The following is a 19,368-nucleotide window of genomic DNA, read 5'->3' on the forward strand; positions in this document are numbered from 1 at the left end:
CAGATAAACACATTTCGGTCACGTGGCGAGCCTATACGGTGCCATGCTCCCATTTGCCTTCCCCGCTCGCTTTTCACAATAACATGCCATCCGCCAGCCAGCTCCGAGGCTAACCTCACCTCCCTGGCGCCCGGCCAGCCCGCCTGGGCCCGGCCATGCGGGGAGAAGCCGCGGCTCCGCCCGCCGGGGAGGCTGCACCCCGGCTTGGGGCTGGCTGTACCCCGAGCGGGCGATGGGGCGCAGGCTCCGGCTGCATCCCAGCTTGCGGCTTGGTCGGGGGCGGGTTGGAGCGAAACTCGGGGCTGGGGCTGCTGCACCCTACTTGGGGCTGGGGCAGGAGTTGCTGCACCCCAGCGAGAGCAGGGGCCGGAGCTGGCCGCGTCCCCGGGACGGGGCGCGGGGGAGAGCGCGGTGTCCTCGCTGTGAGCGGCGGGGTGGGGTTTTCGCCCGGGGACCGCAGGTGCGGGGCGTGTGTGGGTGGTGTCGGCTTCGGGGCGGCGGGGGGGGGTGGGGGTGGCGGGGGAGCCCCGCACCTCCGGGAGCGACGTCCGGGCGCGGAGAGGGAAGGGAGGGGGGCACGGACACAGCCGCTTTAAAATGGCTGAAAAGGGTGTCCCCGGGCATCCCTTCCCCGATAGCAGCAGCGGCGAACCCCGCCGCCCCGAGCACCGCGGCCGCCTGCGGCAGCCCCGACTGGTTACGGGGAACAATGAGCTACCGCCGGCGCTCCCCGTGCTTCCCGGTTACCGGGGCCGGCCGGGGGCAGCGCCGCGGGAGGCGGGCGGGGGACAGGGAGGCTGGAGCCGGCCAAGTGCCCCCCGTCCCGTCCCCCCGCAGCCCGGCGGAGCGAACGTGCCGTTTAATCCCTTTATCCCCGCTCGCTGGTGGCGGTGGGAGCCGCCGGGCCGGGAGCCACCCGCCAGCCGCCCGGGGAGGCGACGTGCTGGCTCCGTGGCGCAGATGTCGCCGGGTGGGAGCAGAGAGCCGATCCCCACTGGCACCACCTTCACGACGGTAGCAGCCGGGGGGGCACGGCGCGGCCCCCGGGGACGCGGGCACGGCTTGGTCGCGCATCGCAAGTGGTGGTGGGGGATCCTCGCCCTCGGGACCCCCCCGAGAGTTCCCTGCCGTCGGGTACCGGAGCCGTGCCCCAGCACCCCGCCCGGGGCGCTGCGGCCCCCGTATCCCCGCTGCCGGAGCAGGCCTCGCTGCCTTCCCGCGGGGGCACGGACTGCGGCCTCCGCTTTCCCCGGGCCTCCCCGGGAGAGGCGAGGAGCAGCCCCCGGTGCGGTGCCCAGGTTGGCCGGCCGCCGCTCGGCTGCCCGTGCTCCCAAATCCGGCAATTATGCAAATGGCCGGGATGTTCTCCCCTTTGATCTGAACTTCCTCGGAATGATCCTTTCTCATTACGGAGCATGAAAATGCCTCTCGGACGTGTAAAGTGAAGTACAGAGCTCCTTTCATCCCCTTTTGTTACCCGCACCGGGCTCGCCTCTCCAGCCCCGCATTCCCCAAACGCCGGGAACGGGGGAAGGAAAGGAGCTCCCGGGGGGAGGCGGCGGGACGTGGGAGCAGCCCGGGCTGCCGGTTGTCATGGCGAGGCCAAGCGTCTTCCCAAGTTATGTGCGACTAATGGGTTTGTGCCCGGCTCGGCTCCGGGTTCACCTTCCCCCCCATCATTCCCCCGCTGCTCGGCTCCCCGCCCGCTCTCCGGGAGACAGTGGCGCCCCGGTCCCCCCGGCCGGTGGCCCCGCCGAGCTGCTCGCCCAGCCCCGGTGCCCCGTCTCCCCGGGTTCGGTGCCTGCACATCAAACGCTGCGGGCTTTAGAAGAGGCGGAGGGAGGGAGGGGGTGAGGAATCCCGCCGACGGGAGCGCAGTCCCCGAGCGACTTTAAACTCCATCTTTTGTTGCGCTCCTCGCCACCTCTTGTTTCAGTTTTGATAACCGAGACTAACGAGGCACTGAATGTATCATAGGTTCGTAATGCCCACGCAACCGTGGATACGATTTTCAAGACTCCCGAGAGCCATGGCTGGGATTTTTTATCTTCTTCCCCTCTGCCACACACCACCACCACCACCGCCCCTCCCCCCCCCAAAAAGAGATATTAAGAAAGTTTGTGGTGTCTTGAAAACTACTGCTCCTGTGTAAGAAAAGCGTTCTGGCCGTTTGCTGGAGGCCATTTTACGCAACCTCGAGGAGGTTAATCGCTTGCATAATTTCAGGAATTCCAGGTGTCTGCTTAATACCTTGTTCCCTTTCCCTGTGATTCATTCAGACCAGCCAGGAGCTCCGCAGGCCAAGCACTCCTGTGACAATGGATTCCCACCTATCCCAGGGGCTTGCGCTAGAAAACGGATGGACTTCTTCCCTGCTCCGCTCATGCATGGTGAGGAGAGAAACCCTGCAGTGTGTCTATGAGACGCAAAGGGATGCACATGAAGGAGCGCACAGGGTAAGGGGGCTACCCAAAGTACGTACGTTATTTTATTTTGCTGGGATTTAAGATTGCGTCGAGAGAAGCATCAGTAGATGTGGCCTTAATGAAATTGTGCCGCTGCAAAACAAAGCTGAGCAAATGGGAGAAGGAGAATTAGTTGAACTGTTCAAAATATGTTGTCATGTTTGTTAACAGATGCTTAACTCTGGTGCCTAACAAGCTCTTGGAAAAGAAGTTTTATTAATGAAGAAAAAAAAAAGGCAATCCCCCTGCTTGCTTACAATTAAATGATGACAGCTTATAATGCATTCCTTCAAGACCTCCAGTAATTTCGGGGCTCAGGGGACTTGAAATACCTAATTCATAGATTTTTTTAAAGCAAGAACGGACCATTGCGATCAGCTGGTCTGACCTGCTACGTATCATGGGCCAGTGAATTTCAGCCAGACGTTCTTGTATCAGACTCATAAATTCTGGCTGAGCTTTTAGCCTGGCATCCAATCTTGCTCTGAGGACTTTTAAGTAACAGAAAACCCACTGCTTGCCTCAGTTGTTCCAGTCGTTATGTCCCCTCACTGGTTTAAAAAAAAAACAACAAAACAGCGCACCTATTTCTGCTCAGAATTCATAGAGCTTCATTTTCCAACATAGGATCTCATTATGCCTTTGTCTGCCACATTAAAGAGATCTCTACTATCAGAAATCTCCCCATAGAGACACTTAGGGCACTTAAAGACTATGATCAAACCAAGTCATAGCCTCCTCTTGGATAAATTAATAGATGGGATTTCTTTAGTCTTTGCAGTGAGATGCGATTCCCAGACCTTGAATCACTCTTGTAGCTCTTTTCTGATCCCATATTAATTTGCCAATGCACTTTTAACATGCGAACACCACAACAGAGCCGGACACAGTATTCCAGCAACAGTCTCGTTCATGTTGGAAGCATTAATGGCATCATTAAGTTGTTTAAAACCCTATGCAGATTACCTTTATAGATAGCCTTAGCAATACTGACTTTATTAAAACCCCATTTAAAAAGTCACCTGTCTTCATCCAAACTAGTGTTGTTCATCAAATTCACAACACTGAGCACTGCTTGACCAAACCACAGAGCCAGCTTAGTTTTTGCAGCTGGGGCTTTTTCAGTGCTCTGTCAGCCCTAGCTTTCAGTAGGGCTTCATATGTTTTTTTTTCTTTTGCCTGTAAGAACAACTGCCGCATGTTCTCACAATGGCACTAGTCCTGGCTGTGCACTAACAGAGAAACGCGTACACAGAGCTCCACTACACCGTTCCTTCCCCCTCTCCTCCGGTGCCAAAGCCCCCAGTTAAGTTCCAGCGTGACTCGGAGTAGTTCAGTCAGCGGCCATGGTGGGGCTCAGTTTTGAGACACTCCTCCCCAGATAGTTCACAGGCAGTTTCCATTACGGCTTCTTCAACCACGGCAAACAGTCTGCTGTCACACCCGTGCCCATTCCCCATCCACCTTCACATGAACCTCTGCTCCAATAGATGGACAGTAAGCAGGGTAGAGCTGTCCCACTGGATACCAGATGAAACCTGTCCTCTGATAAAGAAATAGGAGCTGTCCTGCCTCGGCCCATCCATTTTTCAGCCTGTCTCAGCTTCTGGGATAGCCTTGCTATGCAACAGCATTGTGGAACTGCAGGGTCTCAGAGGACCAAGGTCTGTGCATTGCAGAAGCATTAACCACCCTGCTCCAGTACCTTCCCAGCCTCTGGTCTTCTTGAGCTACACCAGGAAACATTGCATGCAGTGAGTGCCATCTCACTGGATACTGCAAGCCTGGACTCTGCCCTGTGTGAGAGGTGGCCTGAGTTGTAGCCGAGATGCCCTGGATTATTTGGGTGAGAGAGGCTCCCAAAAGCCTCAGCTGTAGCTAGGGCTGTGTGTGCTGGGCCTCATATAATGAGGGTGCAACAGTCTGGGCCCCAAAGGTCTCTTTCCATATAATTTATCCTCAATAGCAGAAAATCGCACAGGACAGACGTGGTCTTGGAAATGGCTGGGCCTGAGCTTCATACGTGGTCCCTGTGCTTCCTAGAAGGGCTCACACCTGAGCGACACTCCTTTATTTATTTTCTCCCAAATGGTAGGTCTTTTTCCATAGTCCCAGCTGGAGACTGACATTAACCATGATGTCATGGTCATGCATTAGACCAAAGGTGCTATTCCTGCCAGTGGCATTCAGACTGGCCCACAGTGTCTTCTGGCTCGCTCAGTTCCCTAGGCTGTTCCCACTGACATCTCTGCCCTAACAGAGGTTGTGGCACGTGCTGGAGACTGGGTGACCATAGTGGGCCTGCACTGTGGGCACCTTGTAATGGGAAAGCAGCTACGACCTGCCCGGGAAAGCTGTTCCCCATACAGGAGTGATTCTCAATCCACACAGAGCTGATTAAGGGACTCGTACACCACTTTTTCTGCTACTGCCTCCAGGGACATGGCGCCAATACAGCGTAAAGCCTGTGCAGCATTTTTGCCCTGGGGTGAACTATGATGAAGTTCATGTCATTTTAGAGGCTCCGGAAGCTGCTACTGCAACACCTGGAGAGGCCCAGCCTGCATGAACCAACACCAAGAGGAGGGCAGCACAGCATTAATGGTTAAGTTGCTTTTGGGCATATGCCCCACCTCACGTTCTGTGCCAGGCAGTCACACCACAACTGCCCCTTTAAGTTTAAATTATCCACAAAAAAATTATTTTTCCCATGACACATGGCACAGCCTTCCTGTCCTACTAGTAGCAGCCCTCCCTTTGTTTATACTTTCCACATGCCCTCATTTTACCGAGGCACGCAGGCTTGCCCTCTCTCTTCCTATGACTTATACTTTCCTACCTCAGAGAGCAGATATATCAGAAGATATATCTGATGGCCTGGTTTATGGATATCTTCTCATACAATTGGCATCACTCCTTCCCAAAACCACTGCTTGATAGCCATAGGGTTAAAATCAAATCCTCCGTTAGCCCCAACCATGAAAAAGCAAGTGCAGAGAAGTCACCTTTGTTATAACAAAACACCCTTGAGTTGTATTTAATTCAGCGCATTATCCTCACTCGCTGTACCAAAATGCAATTTATAATTTTAAAAAGCAATAATCATTCAAACCATCAGACCTGCAGCTTTGAGGCACTGCATACTGCAGGATGGGATTGCTTCTTTTCTTTCTAATTTACCTGCAAGCGCACATTGCCCAGCCGCTCGTGACCACCTGCTCTTTCTTCCTTCCAGGCTGCTACAGCCAACTGTACTTGGGTCTGAGCAACTGTTTTGGGGTCTGCTCTCCTCTAACTCCCCGAGGGGTTTGTCACTAGTTTTCACGGAGAGCAGAACGAGGCTGTATGTGGAAAACCAATATTGACTTTTCCTTGTTTAAATATCATACATCAGAGGGGGGTCACGGGAGCCAAGGCCACCAGAAAGGGTTCCCCCACAAGCTATTATTTCCTTTTAAAAAGCACCAGGGACCCAGCAGTCTCCACTGGGCCTCACACCCGCATGTCTGCTCTTCTCTGAGAGCTGGCTGACTGCTGCCGGTGCCACTTAGCAAATACAGATGTTCAGGTCTTTTTCTTTCACCGCGGGTCTCACTCATCACTGTGCGGAGGCCTGGTACTAAATGAATGCCTCGTTTAAGCCCTCTTTTCAAGGCTATGCAAAATACACAGCCCGTTCACACTCACCTCAGCCTTTGCTTGCAAAAATCTACAGCACGTTCCTATCAAATTTGAAATAAATGGCATTCAAACTTATTTTAAAAATTAATTGAACCAATACATCAACAACTTGCATGTTTTCACAGCCTGCACGGCCCTCGCCTGGGAAACTAGAACTGCGGGAGGGTAATTCTGCATTTAAACCAATGGAGCTCTCTTTCCTGAGAAGGTCGCCTTCACACTTTGTAAAGCCAAGCAGTCCTACCGGGCTTCAGAACAAGAGTGCTTGTTAGGTGTCCTGCACCTATGGCACACCCAATCTCCCTGCCGGGAGGGCTTCCCTGGGGGGCTGTGAGGGTGTAATCCCTACATTGCACCAGCCAGTGCAATGCCGTTGGGGGGTACTTCTACACCCTATGCCCCGGATCCCTTCTCCTCCCAGTCATCCGAGTGGCACCGTGCCTGCTGTGCCTTAATCCTTGGGTTTTCCCTCTGTCCCCCATGTGAGAACACTTCACCCTGGGAGTGGACAGGCTCTCAAGGTGAGATCGGACGCTGAGCTATGAAAAAGGGTGTTTGGGGACCGCTCAGAAAAAAGACCAGAGAAAGTGACAGAAGACATGCCCTTTCCCAGGGAGGGAACGGCTGCAGGATTTCTCTCTTTATCTAAACCCCTGAACGGATTTGCCGCTAAAAGAAAGATAATCCACATTATGTAGAAACAAAATTACATTCACATGAACACACGCATACAAACGCACACTGTTCTCTTCTAACTGCAGGACACGGGCTTTGGGAGCAGTGGCCTCAGAGTGCTGTGGCAAAGGAGCCCGTGACTGAAGCCGGGAGCTGGCCCGCCTCCTTGTACCACCGGCATCGCTCTGCTGGTCATCTGCCGTTGTAGTTTTTACAGTTTTGCTTCTCTTTTTTGGGCAGGCAGGAACAATCTCCTTCTGTGCATACAGAGCGCCCAGCACACTAAAGCGAATGCCAGGTAACGCAATACTTGCGAAGCCGGAAAGGTAAAATACCACCGAAAATTAGCACGCGTCGATCCCCGCATTTATCTCTGCATAACCTGCGCCTTACGCTAGTCCAAACCTTTGCCCTGCTGGTTTTTTGTGTTTAGATGATAGCCACAGTACATTAGACAATGCAAGGCAGAGTCATACCCCGAAGAGCCTACAAATCTAAACAGTGCCCAGACAGGCTGCATAAGCAGAGGTTACACGAATACGAAGACATCATTTCAGTGGTCATGTAGAGGCCTTTAATAGTTTTTGCTGACAGGACTTTTGAAAGCATTTTTCCCCTTCTTGGGAGCGTTCTGGATGCGGTGAGGTGTTGGGAAGCGGTGAAAAAGAGAGACATATGACTTGACAAACTGTTACTGCACGAAAGTCAAAGGTATAAGCCTGGCTGCAAGAAGGCCCGCAGGCTGGTGGGGATGGGGTGCCTGCAGCCTGCTACTTCTGGCCAGAAGGGGCAGGGGCTACACAAAGAGCCTGGGTGCGCCTGTGCTCCAAACTGAAGCAGCATTCATACCTGTCGGTGCCCCTGCCGATTTCTCCAAGCCATCAGGGTTTGCCCCTTCTGCTTTAGTAGTTTTCTCCATTGCTTTGTTTCTGAGGCTTAGCCATCCACCGCCACACAACAGCACTTCCAAGGAGATTTTAAAATGCCTTTGGGGCAGTGAGGGACAGCAGCAGGAGGACTATCTGAACCACTTTGGTCTGAGACATTTGGACTTAGATCCATCCAGGCGTTAATTCTGCGAAAGCCAGACAGGATCAGGCTGAAACTGGCATTACGCGCTGTTGGAAGCAAATCCAATTCACATAGTTTTAAGCACACGCAAACCATTTTCTGTGGGGACCTGGAGTGCTTTACAAGAGCACTCGAGGGACCAGGTGACTTTTAGCATGGTGAATTTCAGTAGTGTAACTAAGGCTTAGCGTTGTGGCCGTAGCCCTCCCTGAGGTAGGGATGACTGCAAAGGCCAAGCCAACAAGTTGGAACGGGTTTTTTTCCTTTTCCATTGCCACTGTATTTTCTTCCAGCTTCATGTTATGTATACTGCTTGAAGAGAAAAGCACTGTATCTTATCATCATGACACAAGCCTGTGTTTTTCTCCCCCTGCTAAAATGCTGGAGGTACCTAGTGAGAAAACAGCTCTGTGCAGAACCGACAGGGAGGTGCAGAGACCCTGGGGCCATTTTTGCCTACTGCTCTTCAGGGTGCTCAAAAGTTTCGATCTTGCCTTCAGTCAGTGAATAACAAGGCCCAGGGCTAGAAACAGTGGTGCCGTATAATACCTATGCAATATCTCCCCTGTCACAAGGCACAGACCCATCAACTACACCCAAACCCCATCATGCCCCTGGGAAATGGTTTCCAGCGTTGGTTTGCCACAAACCTTGCCCCAAATGCGGAAGAAGGACCTTGTCTCAAGCCAACCTGAAACAGTTGCACAGACAGACACATATCTGCTGTCGTCTCGTTCTTGCACTCTTCCTTCAGGTGCTTCCTTACCGTGGGAGGGGGTGTCCCCAAGCCCTCACTTACATGTACCTACAGGACGGCTTCCCAGCCACAGCTTATATTCAGCTTTCCCCAGACAAGAGTTACTCTGACATCTTCACACACACACAGAGGGAACTTTCTGAATGCTGTGTACGTGGTCTTTTGCTCTCCCGCTCCCTGGCAGACCAGGGCTGAGCCTGCCCCACACATGTGCCACCATGCTCTGCCCAGGGTCTGTCCCCATCTCCCGCTCCTTCCGCAGCTCCGACACCAGCCACGTCTGCAGCACAGAGCAACCACTTGAGGTGCAACAAGGGCACATGAGTCATTTTTCTCCTAGCCAGCCCTGTCTGCTGTGCTCCAGCAGGAGTGACACGGTGCTCTTGCTCCTGGTTCTTAAGCAGCGCTCAGAGGTACAGGGCAGGTTATAGATTTTTGTCTCTCTGGCTTTTGGGCTTAGGAGTGGTGCTTTGTACTCAGCAGGCCTTGCTGCCTGCTTGGCTGTGCAGGCTGCTGGCTTGCTGCTTTCCCCCTTCTCTTCCCCTGCTGTCCCCAATGCATTAAAATCTCCTCCGGGCCAAGGAGCTGGTAGGGAGGGGTGAATCAGGCAGGCTAGGTGAGACACTGGGGCTGGGAATTCCCCCAGGGTGCTGGCGACAAGCAGAAAAGTAGCTGGCCTGCTCTGCAAACCCAGGGCAGTCGGGAGCAGGGGGTCTCGAGCAGGGAGGTGTCACTTACATGACCCGGGGCTACCATCGGGTCGGGGTGGGGTGGGGGGACCAACCACCACGGCTGGCGCCTGTGGGACACCCGCGGGGCTGGGGCATGGCTCGCTGCAGGGCGAGCCATCACTCCCTGCCCCACGCCGTACTTCACGGCCTCCGCTGGGACACGGGCACCGTCGCACTGGGACGTCGTCCGGCGCCGCGGTCCTCCAGGCGAGCCGACCCCGTTGGAGGCCCGGGGCTGCCCTGCCCCGCTGCTGCCCGCACCAGCCCCGGCCCCGACGCTGCGGCCCGGCCCGGCCCGGCCCCCCTCCCCCGGGCCTGCGAGGTGGCGCTGGCTCGGGGCAGCGGGTGTTCCCCGGGCTGCGGGATATGGCCTAAATCGGCCCGACTCACAGCCCCGGCGGTGCACGTCAACCCTGTCGTGGGGGGAACCCGCGATGTCCCGCTTGGCTGAGGGGGTGGGGGCCTGCAGAAAATACCGAGCGCGTGCTTGGACTGCATCAATGGTATTTATTATGATTGTCCCTTGGCTATAAGTTCTATCGTTCCCCTTTGTTTTATAGCTTCTCAAGTTTACTTGCAGAATTAAGACAGATTTTGGGGGGAGGGAGAGGAAGGGGGTAGGAAGCCTTTGTTCTCCGGAGTGTGCTTGTCTTACTTTTGCATCATGTGGCCTACGCGCCCCCCCCCCCGCCCGCCCCGACCGTATTTACTCTATCTCGAGTGAGCCCTTTGAAGGAGAGGGCAGAGTCGTCGTCGTTAACCCTCTGCGCGCCTGCTCGGCCCTCCGCCGGCAGAGCCCGCCTTCGGCGGAGACGCAGCGGGTCCCGAATCCCACGGCCGCGGGTGTCGCCTTGACGGAGGACATCGGTGTCCCTTCCCCCCCTCAAAACAAACGCCACGGCGCCCGTCCCGCGGCCGGTCTCCGCGCCAGCCGTGCGCACCAGGAGCCGGCGGCTGTGGGCCTCTCGGAGAGAGCTCGGGGATACCCCCTTGATCACTAGCAGGCTAGCCTGCTTAACATGAGGTTGGAGATGCCTACAAACTCGAAACAGCTGCCGGGCTTTGCTCCGGCCTGCCTGCTAAAATACGCCGATCTCCTTTTAATCTGTTTCATATTCACAAATTAAGCACTTAGCCTAGGTAATAAATCATGAGGCAGTTTACGAGGCTAGCAGGAGACAAACAAGTGGAAAGGGAAAACAATCGCCTAAAAGTGCATTCAATGGAACTGGAAAGACGCGCTCGGATAAACCCAGCCCGCGCTCCCCCGGGGCGGCGGCAGCAGCACCCCGCGGCCCCGGCCCAGCGCGGGGGAGGGTCCCGGGGCAGGGCGGGGGGCCCCGGTCAGGCCGGCAGCGCCCGCACTTTTCCGTACCGCGGGGCTCCGGACCTGCCTTTGTCTCCCCGGGTACCGGCCGCCCGTATCGGCTCCACCTGGGAGAGACTCTCCCGGCAGCCGGCCTGGAAATAATTCGGGCTGGCGATAACGTCGTCTCGCACGCACACACACCGGCTCGGCCTCGGTGGGGCCGGGGGGGAGGGCGGGGACACTGGAAAAAAATAAAGCGCGGGCTCGCCTCACAGCGGAGCCGCTCGCCAGCGTCCGTGGGGGACGTGGCGCTACCCGGTGTCCCAGGGGAAGGCGGCCCGGAGAGCTGCCAGGGGCTCCGGAGCGCACATGCCTGGCCGCTTTCCCCCGGTGCTGCCGGGCAGCTGGAAAGTAGGGCTTTGGCTGCCGGCGGTGTCCTCCTTTCCGGGATGGCGGGTGGAGGGGAGCACCCCGGTTGGCGAGGGACAACGCTCCCAACCCCCCCGCCCCGGTTGCGCCACTGTCACGCTCACGGCGGGAAGGGGCGGCGCGGGCGGAACGGGGCTCCGGCGGGCAGGGCTCACCTCGAGCCCCTCGGCTCCTGCGGCGAAAGAGGGGAACCGGGAGGCGGGCGATCCCACAGGAGTGCCGGCCGGGCGCTGCCGGGGGGGGCCGGGGCGCTGCTGCCCGCGGCGGCAGCCCGGGACGCGCCGGCGTTTTCCCCGGAGGTTCTTCCCGGGAGATTCGCCCGCCACCCCGGGGGACGCAGGCGAAGACCCCAAGACAAAAGAGCCGGCGCGAAGACCCCTCCTGGCAAAGGCGCAGCCAGCCGAAAGTATTTCAGCAGAGACTTTTCTCTCCCCCCCGCCCCTCCGTGGGGCTCCGCGCCGAACCCAGTCGTGGCAGCGGGGCCGCGGCCGGCTGCGGGAGGGGGGAGCGGGCAGGGGAGGGCGTGCGGGGCTGGCGGCGGCGGCGGGAGGGGAGGGCGGGGGGGATAGATCGGAGTATCCCCCGGGAGAGGTGAGGCGGGGAGCGGTGATTTAAAGGGACTCCCGCGAAACGGAGCGACACAGACCTGCGGCCGTCCGCCGAGTGCAGTCTGCCGAGCTGCGGGTGCGAAGAGGCGCTGTCAGGGGTTATTTATCTCTCGCCGGAGCGGCGGCTCCGGTCCCCGCATCGCCCGCCCGCCGGTAACAATGGCAGCGGCCGGCGGCTCTCCACGCGCCTGGGCGGCGGAACGGATGGCGGAAGATGCCGCCGCGCTCCGCTCAGACGGGCTGGCTCATGCATCCCTCTTGGCCACAGCCTCTCGCTACTGCCGCTCCGCCGAGAGAGCTCTGGCCCGCTTTCCCCCCCCTTCCCCGCTCTCCACCTCCCCCCCGCCCGCCCTTCCCCAATTTTCCATTTTCAGGACTTTGGCGCAGAGCCAGAAATGTCAGGAGGGGATGAAACTTGACACAGAGATCTCAACCCGGAGCGATTTCCTCCCGCCCCCCCCCACCCTCCCCCGCCTCCGTCCCCAGCCCGTGAGTTAACTTGAAGATAGTTTGGCCATATTTCAGTTTGAAAAGAAGGGGAAATTGCAGGTCACTGGTGCGTGGTCGGGCCGGGTGCATTTTTTTAATTTAAAACGGTAGACACCGAGGCCTGAAAAGCATCTGCAGCCCGTGCACTTTAACTGCTCCTCCCGGCCGCGGCGCGGTTAACCCCTGTGTGCCCCGGCCGCCAGCCCAGCGCTGGCGGCATCTCTCGCCCGGGGGGGTGGGGGGACTTCGGTCCCGCCCGGGCAGCGAGCCCGTTTTGGGCGGCCGGGGCGACGGGGCCTTGCGCTGCACTAGCCCGGCTCCCCCTCCTCGCTTCGCCACCAAACGTCGGGGCCGGGTGGTACCCGTCGGCAGGGTGAGGCCCCCCCGGCGCGGAAGAGTGGCCAAGCGACAAGCAGGTCGTTGGGGGGAGTGTCACTCCCTCCCCCGCCCCCCGGGCGGTCCCCGCGGAGCCGGGCACCGGGAGGGATGCTCGGCTGCTCCCTCCGCCCCCGCTCTCCCCCTCCCCGCGAGGGCTCCCCTCGCCCCTGGCCAGCTGGGCGTGCTGATAAGGGCAAGCAATGGGCGGGGGGGGGGAAGGAACGCAAGCAGGGAGTTGGGGTGCGGGAGGGAAAGCTCCCGAAACGAGGAGCGCAGGGAGCGGAGCCCGAGCTAACTCCGGGGAGGATGCCTCAGCACTTTCTCTATTATGCATTTCCAGCACAAGGAAAGCTAATTCCTCCGCTGAGGGCCTCAATCAGGCATTTATTTGACACTCATGATGCATGAACGGCTAAACACTAGTCTAAGCGGAGGATCAGCCGCTAGTTTATAGCTCGCGAGGTTTTTTTTGATGCAGGTGAATTATGTTGATCTCTGAATGCTTCGTATTCCTGGGGGGGGCGGGGGGGGGGGAAGAAAAGAAGGGGGGGAGCGCAGGCAAGAGTAACTTCTTCAAGATCTTCTCCCACACACACGGGAAATTCTCTGGCCGGGAGGTTCGGCTGGCACCCCTCCCCACGGCCCTCTCCTGACCCCCGGTCTTCCCCTGCTGTCCCCCCGTCGCCCCTCCGCCCTGAGTGCGGGCCCCGCTGGGCCCGGCACCCATCCCATCCCGGCCGGGCCGCGGTGCCGGGCCTCTCCACGCCGCAGCGGGGAAACGCTCCCCCGGGGGCCGGAGGCGTAACATGGAGCGGGGAGAGTCACGGAGACAACATGGAGGGGGGAAGAAGAGGAAGAGGAGGAGGAGGGGAGAAACCATATGGAGCAGGAGGGAGGGACGAGACGCGGAGCGAGGGAGCCGGGGGAGCAGGGGAAGGAGCGGGGAGCCGGGCGGTCTCCGGGGCGCTGGCCCCGGCGGGGGCTGGGGGCGCGGGGGGGGTGGGGCGGCCGGGCCTTGCTGCTCCTGCTCCCGGGGCCCTGTCCTTCCTCCCCATCTCCCCCACGCTTATCCCAGGCACTGCCTTTTATCCCCCCCCCCCGTGGAGAATTTATTTTTAATTCCCCCCCCTCCTGCTGGCCTTTTTCCAACTGTTGTTCCAGGACCGAAAAAAATAACAATTAAGTAGGAGTCATGTCTTGTGACTTGCACAATCTCTTCTAACGCCTGAGTTCAATTTTACACAACATTTAATACAAATATTAAAAATCAATATATCAAGGGGGTTGTTAATGAAATGTTACAGTGAGTGTGTGTCACCAGATAGAATTTCGGTGGGAAACGTGTCTGATTTAGCAAAAGCTGAATGCGGTTGTATTCTTTATCCTCCTGCTAAAAACAAAAGATAAAGGTGTTCATTAAATCATATCAAATCGAATTAAACTCTATTGGCGGGTCCCTCCAGCAGAACAGAAGTCTGAAAAGCAGGGGATGGAAAATGAATCTCAATGCATCTCTTGACAACGGAACAGGAATCGGAACGCATTAAAAATAAATCAGAGCGCTGCTGTAGGTCACAACACAAGGATTAGACTGTACTGGAATAGTGGGACGGGAGACAGAAAGGCTGAGACTACCCTGCAGGTACACCCCGGCACTAGAAGAGGAAGCCAGGTTTTTTAAGGGATAGGTGACGCCAGGTCTGCAAGAGGCAGTCTTTGTCCCAATCGGGCTGCTTCTCCATCGCCCCTTCCCTGGCTCTCGGGACTGCAGTGCGCCCCAGCTCCTCGGCGTGCTGCAAATTCAGCATTGTGCAGGCTGGTGGCTTTAGCTGCCCCCCCTTCCCCACCCCTACCCACCCCCACCACCGTCCCCTGCTTTTTGCACCGTTCCCTTTCCTCCACCCTGGCTCCGCCGAGCTACCCTCCGTTAGCTCGGCCTCTCGCACTATTCATCTCTTCCCCGTGACCCCTCTCAGCCCTTGCAGGAGTCCTTGGGAGACGTCTGCGGAGCGATCTGCCAAAAAGCTGGCAGCTGCCGGGTGGCGAGGCGCGGGAGCGCCGCTAACAGCCGCCGCCGCCCTGCCCGGCGCCCGTCCCGGTCGCAGCCCCCGTTGTCTGCGCGTCCAGCTGCGAGCCCTGCGCTGGCGGGGGGGGGGCTCTGCTCTCCACCCCGCTCTGGGCCTGGAGATGATGGTGACGATGGAGCAGCAATGGGAGCCCAGGCCGCGGGCCCGTGGGAACTTGGGGTGCACAGCTCTTACCCCGTACCCCCTTCCCGGCGTACCGGGGCCCCAGCCTGGACCGTGCTCCGGTGGGAGCCGAGGGCCGCGGCGAAGGGTGCTCCCCTGCCCCCCGCCGTGCTGGCAAAGGGCTGTGACCGCCGGGGCGGGGATTGCCGTCCTCTCCCCGAGCCCTCGTCCAGCTTCCCCGGGCTTGGACTTCGCTCTCGGCTCCCCCTGCCCCGGCTCCCTTCGCCCTCCTCTCCTGAGGGCACGCCGACCAGCCCTTCCCCCTCCCGGGGGCGGCGGGACTTTTCTGGCCCGGTTTGGCGGGGGTGCTAAAGAGAGGGCTGCGCCCGCCGAGCCCTCCTCGGGCAGAGGGGCAGCACGGCTCCTGCTCAGGTGGGGGCCACCTCTCGCCCCGCGTGGGCCTACGAAGAGGTTTGGGGAAGGGACCTGTGGGGATGGCCAGCTGAGGAACGGACACACACACACCCCCGCCCTCCCCAGCAAGACGCAAGGCTTCAGTCCCGCCTGCGGAGCCGGGAGGGAGGCGGCGGCGGCAGGAGGCAGCGGGGAGGCTGAGGCGCGGCAGCCGGGAGTGCTCGGCACCGAGCCTGGAACGCGCGGCGAGAGCGGGAGCGCGACGCCCCCGCGGTGCGGAGAGCGGGGCCGGCACCGCCGGGCCCTGCCGTCCCGGCGGCGGGGCGGGAGTCCCGGCGGGCACCGCTGGAAACCCCTCCGGCAGGCGCCGATCCGCCGCTTCGCGATCCCTCTCGGGGCCGGCCGTGCCGAACGGCAGCGGTTAGGCGTGCAGCAGCGACGGAGCGCGATAACCGGGGGGGCCAGCCACCCTTTGCCCGCTGCCAGCCGGGCAGCAGCCTCCCCCCGGCCCCGCCGCCCGGCCCGCTCCTCTCCCGCGGCGCGGGAAGCCGGCGCGCCGCCCCCGGGGTCGCGGAGCGGAGCGAGGTGGGGGGCCCGGGTGGGGAGGGTGTGGGATGTGGGGGGGTGGGAGGGAGGAGATGCTCGCCGCGGCGGCTCCGTGCGCGGCTGCATGCTGGTTCCACGGACCGTGCCGCGGGCTCCTCTAGCCGGGAGCGCAACTTCTGCTCCGACCTGAAGTCGCAGCTCCTCTGTTTGTTTATTTCCCCGGCCGCGGTGGCCGGCTGCCAAGCACGCCGACCTTGCCTATTAAAAACCCATTTTTCTTGCCCTGCGCGGAGCAGCAGTTTGCTCGCCGCGCTCCGCTGTTCCGTTAAAATCAAGCGCTGCAAAGTCTGCCCGGGGGTGCCCGGGGGAGGGGGTGATGGGGGTGGAGCGCTGCCCGCCTCACGCGTCCCGCCCGGGGCCGGCGCGGTGTCGCGGGGCGCCCCCCGGCACAGCCCGCTCCCGCGGCGACCGCCGCCCGCCGTGCCCCGGGACGGCAGCGGGGCGGGGTGACCGCCCTGGCTCCCCGGCCAAGCCATTTCCTGCCCTCCGGAGCCGCGGCCCCTCGCCGGCGGCCAAGCGGTAGCTGGGTCTGGCTGGGGGACGGCGGGCAGCGGGGACGGCCGAAGAGGAGGCGGCGGCGGCGGCGGGCTGGAAAAATCCACACGCCGCGGCGGTGGCGGAGGGCAAGCGGCTGATCCCATTAGCCGCGCCGAGCCGGAGCCGGGCTGAGCCGGCACAGCGGGGTCACCGCTGCCCGGGGCGCCCCCGGAGCGGTGGGAGGGCGATGCGATACGTGCTCCCCCCCCGCCCCCCGGAGGCCCCTCGCCCTCATCGGCCCCGTCAGGCGAAGAGGGCGGCGGGGGCCACGTCGCTGCCCACCCCCAGCGGGGCGGGAGCCTGGGGGCTTTGTGCCGCTGGGCGCCCGGGGCCGTTTCGCCTCGCCGCTTTGTTCGGCGGCGGCACTGGGCCGCCGGGACACGCTCCGGTCACGCCGCCCCGGCCGGACCCGGCTCGCAGCTCCCTCAGTCTGGGCACTGCCCCGCCGCTCCGAGCCTCCTCCCCGAGCCACCCGAGGGCGGCCTCTCTCCCTTCTCCTCTAGGACGATCTAAAAGTCGTCCGAAGCAAGCTGCTTTTAGAGCAGATACAACAATAAAGTATATTGAAATAAGTCTGCGGTTGGTGAGTTTCCAGCGATACTTAATGGCACTCGCGGTAAACAGTCCCTCTCTGTGCTAGCGGGGAAAATCATCCAGACACAAGCACATTCCACCCTCTTTAGGGCTCCCTGGCTGTTATTATAGTTATTGCATTACTCTGGTGTAAGCCTTTTGTAACTAAGCTTCTATAAGCCCCGCTTACAAGCACCCTGATTAGAATTTTCCTTGCCAGTAACCAAAGGCCACCCGCTTTCCAGTGCTATACAGAGGGAGCCGTCAACAGCCACCCCTCTGAATGTACGCTTTGTTCCTGGCAACAAGGAAACGAGTGGGCTTCTATTGGGGAGAATGCAACCCTTCTTTTAAATATCACTCAGCGAGAGCTGATGGGGCACTGGGCTCCGGAGGGGCCGCGATGGAGGGAGAGAGACGGAGTGGGGTCAGGGGAGCGCGGAGTGGCCGAGCCCTAAAGCTACCCACGACGCGGCTGCCACTCAGCCGACGGCCGGAGGATCATCTGGCTGATCCCGGCTCACGGGCGGGTGGGGACGGAGCCGGGGCCTGGATGGAGAAGAAAACGAGGATGCCAGATCATGGTTTCCAGCGGCATACACCGCCCCGGCTTCCAGCTCCCTAGGCACGGGGCGGGCAGCGGGGCCGGGGTGGGGGACACGGGACACCCGGGAGCAGGGGACGGACACCACCCTCCGAGGGGCCCACCCGGCACACCAGCATCACCTGTCCCCTCGTCCTGCCGCAGCCCTCCGGGGACACTCGGTGCCCTGGGAAAGCAAACGCCAGGCGGGTTAGGACATCCCCCCGTTACTGCACGCACGGCTTGGCTGCCGGGGACCCATCTCCAGGGGCGAGGAATCCCACGGGCGGTGGGGAAGGAGCCCGGCTCCTCTGGGGCGCTGCGGCCCATCCCGGCCTGTCACCCCCACTGGCCCGCCGTGCCGGCAGGGAGCGGGCAGCCGGCCGTCCTCCCCCCTGGCGGGCTCCGCGGCCGTCCTGGCTATCGTGAGCGCCTGAGAGCCCATCTCGCCGGGTGTAAGTAATTACTGTGATATGTCCAACATGTAGGTTAGTGACATTACTAAGGAGGTGAGAGCTTGGCGCTCAGAGGGCCAAAATGCCGGGCTTTCGCTTTCATTCAGGATGTGTGTAACACTGAGTCTTTTTCTCAGCTCGCCTGATTTTTAACTTCCTCTAAACCTCTTTTTTTTTTTTCTTCTTTGCTCAGAGAGCAGCAACGAGAGACCGAGAGGAAACACGCTGCTGCTGTGCAAAATGTGGACCATGTGTGGGAACTATTTACTCAGAGTGCAACTGCAGGCACCAGGCGAGGGGCTGGCAGAGCTGGGGGGCGGTGGAGAGAGGCTACGTCTCTCTCGCACTTCCACACACCCCCCCCCCCCGTCTTCCCTAAAGCCAAACCACATCGCGCTGTGTGTAACGGTGCGTTTTACTGACTCCTCGCTGGGCGCGTGTGGGTTGGGGTTGGGTTTTTTTTTCCCCCTCAGTCCAAGGCTTTCGCGATCTGCTTTTGTGCTCACCCACCTCAAGCCTCCGCGGGCAAAGGGTTAAATCTTCGGAGCCCTGCAAGGAAGCAGCTGAGTTTCAACAAACAAAACAAAAAAAAGGGGTGAGAAGAAAGGAGTGGGAGCGTGAAGAAGCGGGCAGAGAGGGCTGCACTGTCCCCTGATCGTCCCTTTGGCTGCTGTAAAATAATAAAAATAATAACAATAATCCCCAGCCTTTCTTTTCTATTTGGATGTATCGGGAAGTGCCTCTGGCCTTGAAGCTCCCTATTACCTCTCTTCTTCCCCCCCCGTCCTTTCCCTGGGAAGTGAGAAGAAAAAGGTCTGCAGCTGACAAATATTATCCATCCTTTTCATCGATCGGAGCATATACAGATGTGATAGCTTGATGTACACTGCAAACCGGCTGATCCATCGCTTTCTCCCTCTCTCGCTGACTCTGGTTCGGCCCCCTCCTCCTCCTCCCCCTTTGTTCTCCCCCCCCCCGCCTTTCCCTCTCTTTAAATAGATTTCAAGGCGCTGCCTGTTGGAGAGCAGCTCTCCAGAGAGAGCGAGCTATTGCTTCGCTGCCGATAGCCTCCCCCCCTTCTCCGGTTTCCAAACAGAAAACAATCCCCGGCCCGAGGAACCTGTGCTGGGGCTGCAGGAAGGAGTTAAACCGGCCGCGGAGACCGAGATAAGGAGGCAGCTGCCTGCACGATCTCGTTCGAGCCTTGTGTAAAAAAAAAAAAAAAAAAAAAAAAGAACAACAAAAAGAAAAATAAAAAAAATGCCACTCGGGGCTCCCCGTTCGTGCAGAGTCACGTGGAGAAGGGGCAGTTTGCCCCGGGCCAGCGGCCGACCTGGCTCCTGGCTCCGACAGGAGCTTGCCCGGGGCCCCCGGCCGGCCGACGGTGCTCGGAGCGGGCGGGCGGGCGGCTGGGAGGC

At 59.6% G+C, this 19,368-nt stretch overlaps 1 protein-coding gene and 1 long non-coding RNA gene across 9 annotated transcripts in view; one reads left to right on the forward strand and one right to left on the reverse strand.

Annotated features, from left to right (window-relative positions):
- Window positions 1-12,022, reverse strand: part of BCOR (BCL6 corepressor) — an 83,323-nt gene extending 71,301 nt beyond the window's left edge. For all 5 annotated transcript variants that reach the window (XM_075098212.1, XM_075098184.1, XM_075098202.1 and 2 more), the window contains exon 1: window positions 11,765-12,022. The gene's annotated coding sequence lies outside the window, so the exon portion shown is untranslated. The remainder of the gene's footprint in view (window positions 1-11,764) is intronic.
- LOC142059398 (uncharacterized) lies at window positions 88-18,648 on the forward strand. Of its 4 annotated transcripts, none has more exons than XR_012661328.1 (5): window positions 88-460; window positions 2,280-2,456; window positions 3,652-3,770; window positions 7,062-7,147; window positions 18,144-18,648. It is a non-coding gene; the product is annotated as an uncharacterized LOC142059398 (long non-coding RNA). The 4 variants fall into 4 exon arrangements; XR_012661329.1 differs by having other exon boundaries at window positions 7,062-7,119; XR_012661330.1 differs by lacking the exon at window positions 3,652-3,770 and having other exon boundaries at window positions 7,062-7,119.
- The last annotated feature ends 720 nt before the right edge of the window (window positions 18,649-19,368 follow it).

This window comes from Phalacrocorax aristotelis, chromosome 1 (genome assembly GCF_949628215.1).
Source record: "Phalacrocorax aristotelis chromosome 1, bGulAri2.1, whole genome shotgun sequence".
NCBI lineage: Eukaryota > Metazoa > Chordata > Aves > Suliformes > Phalacrocoracidae > Phalacrocorax > Phalacrocorax aristotelis.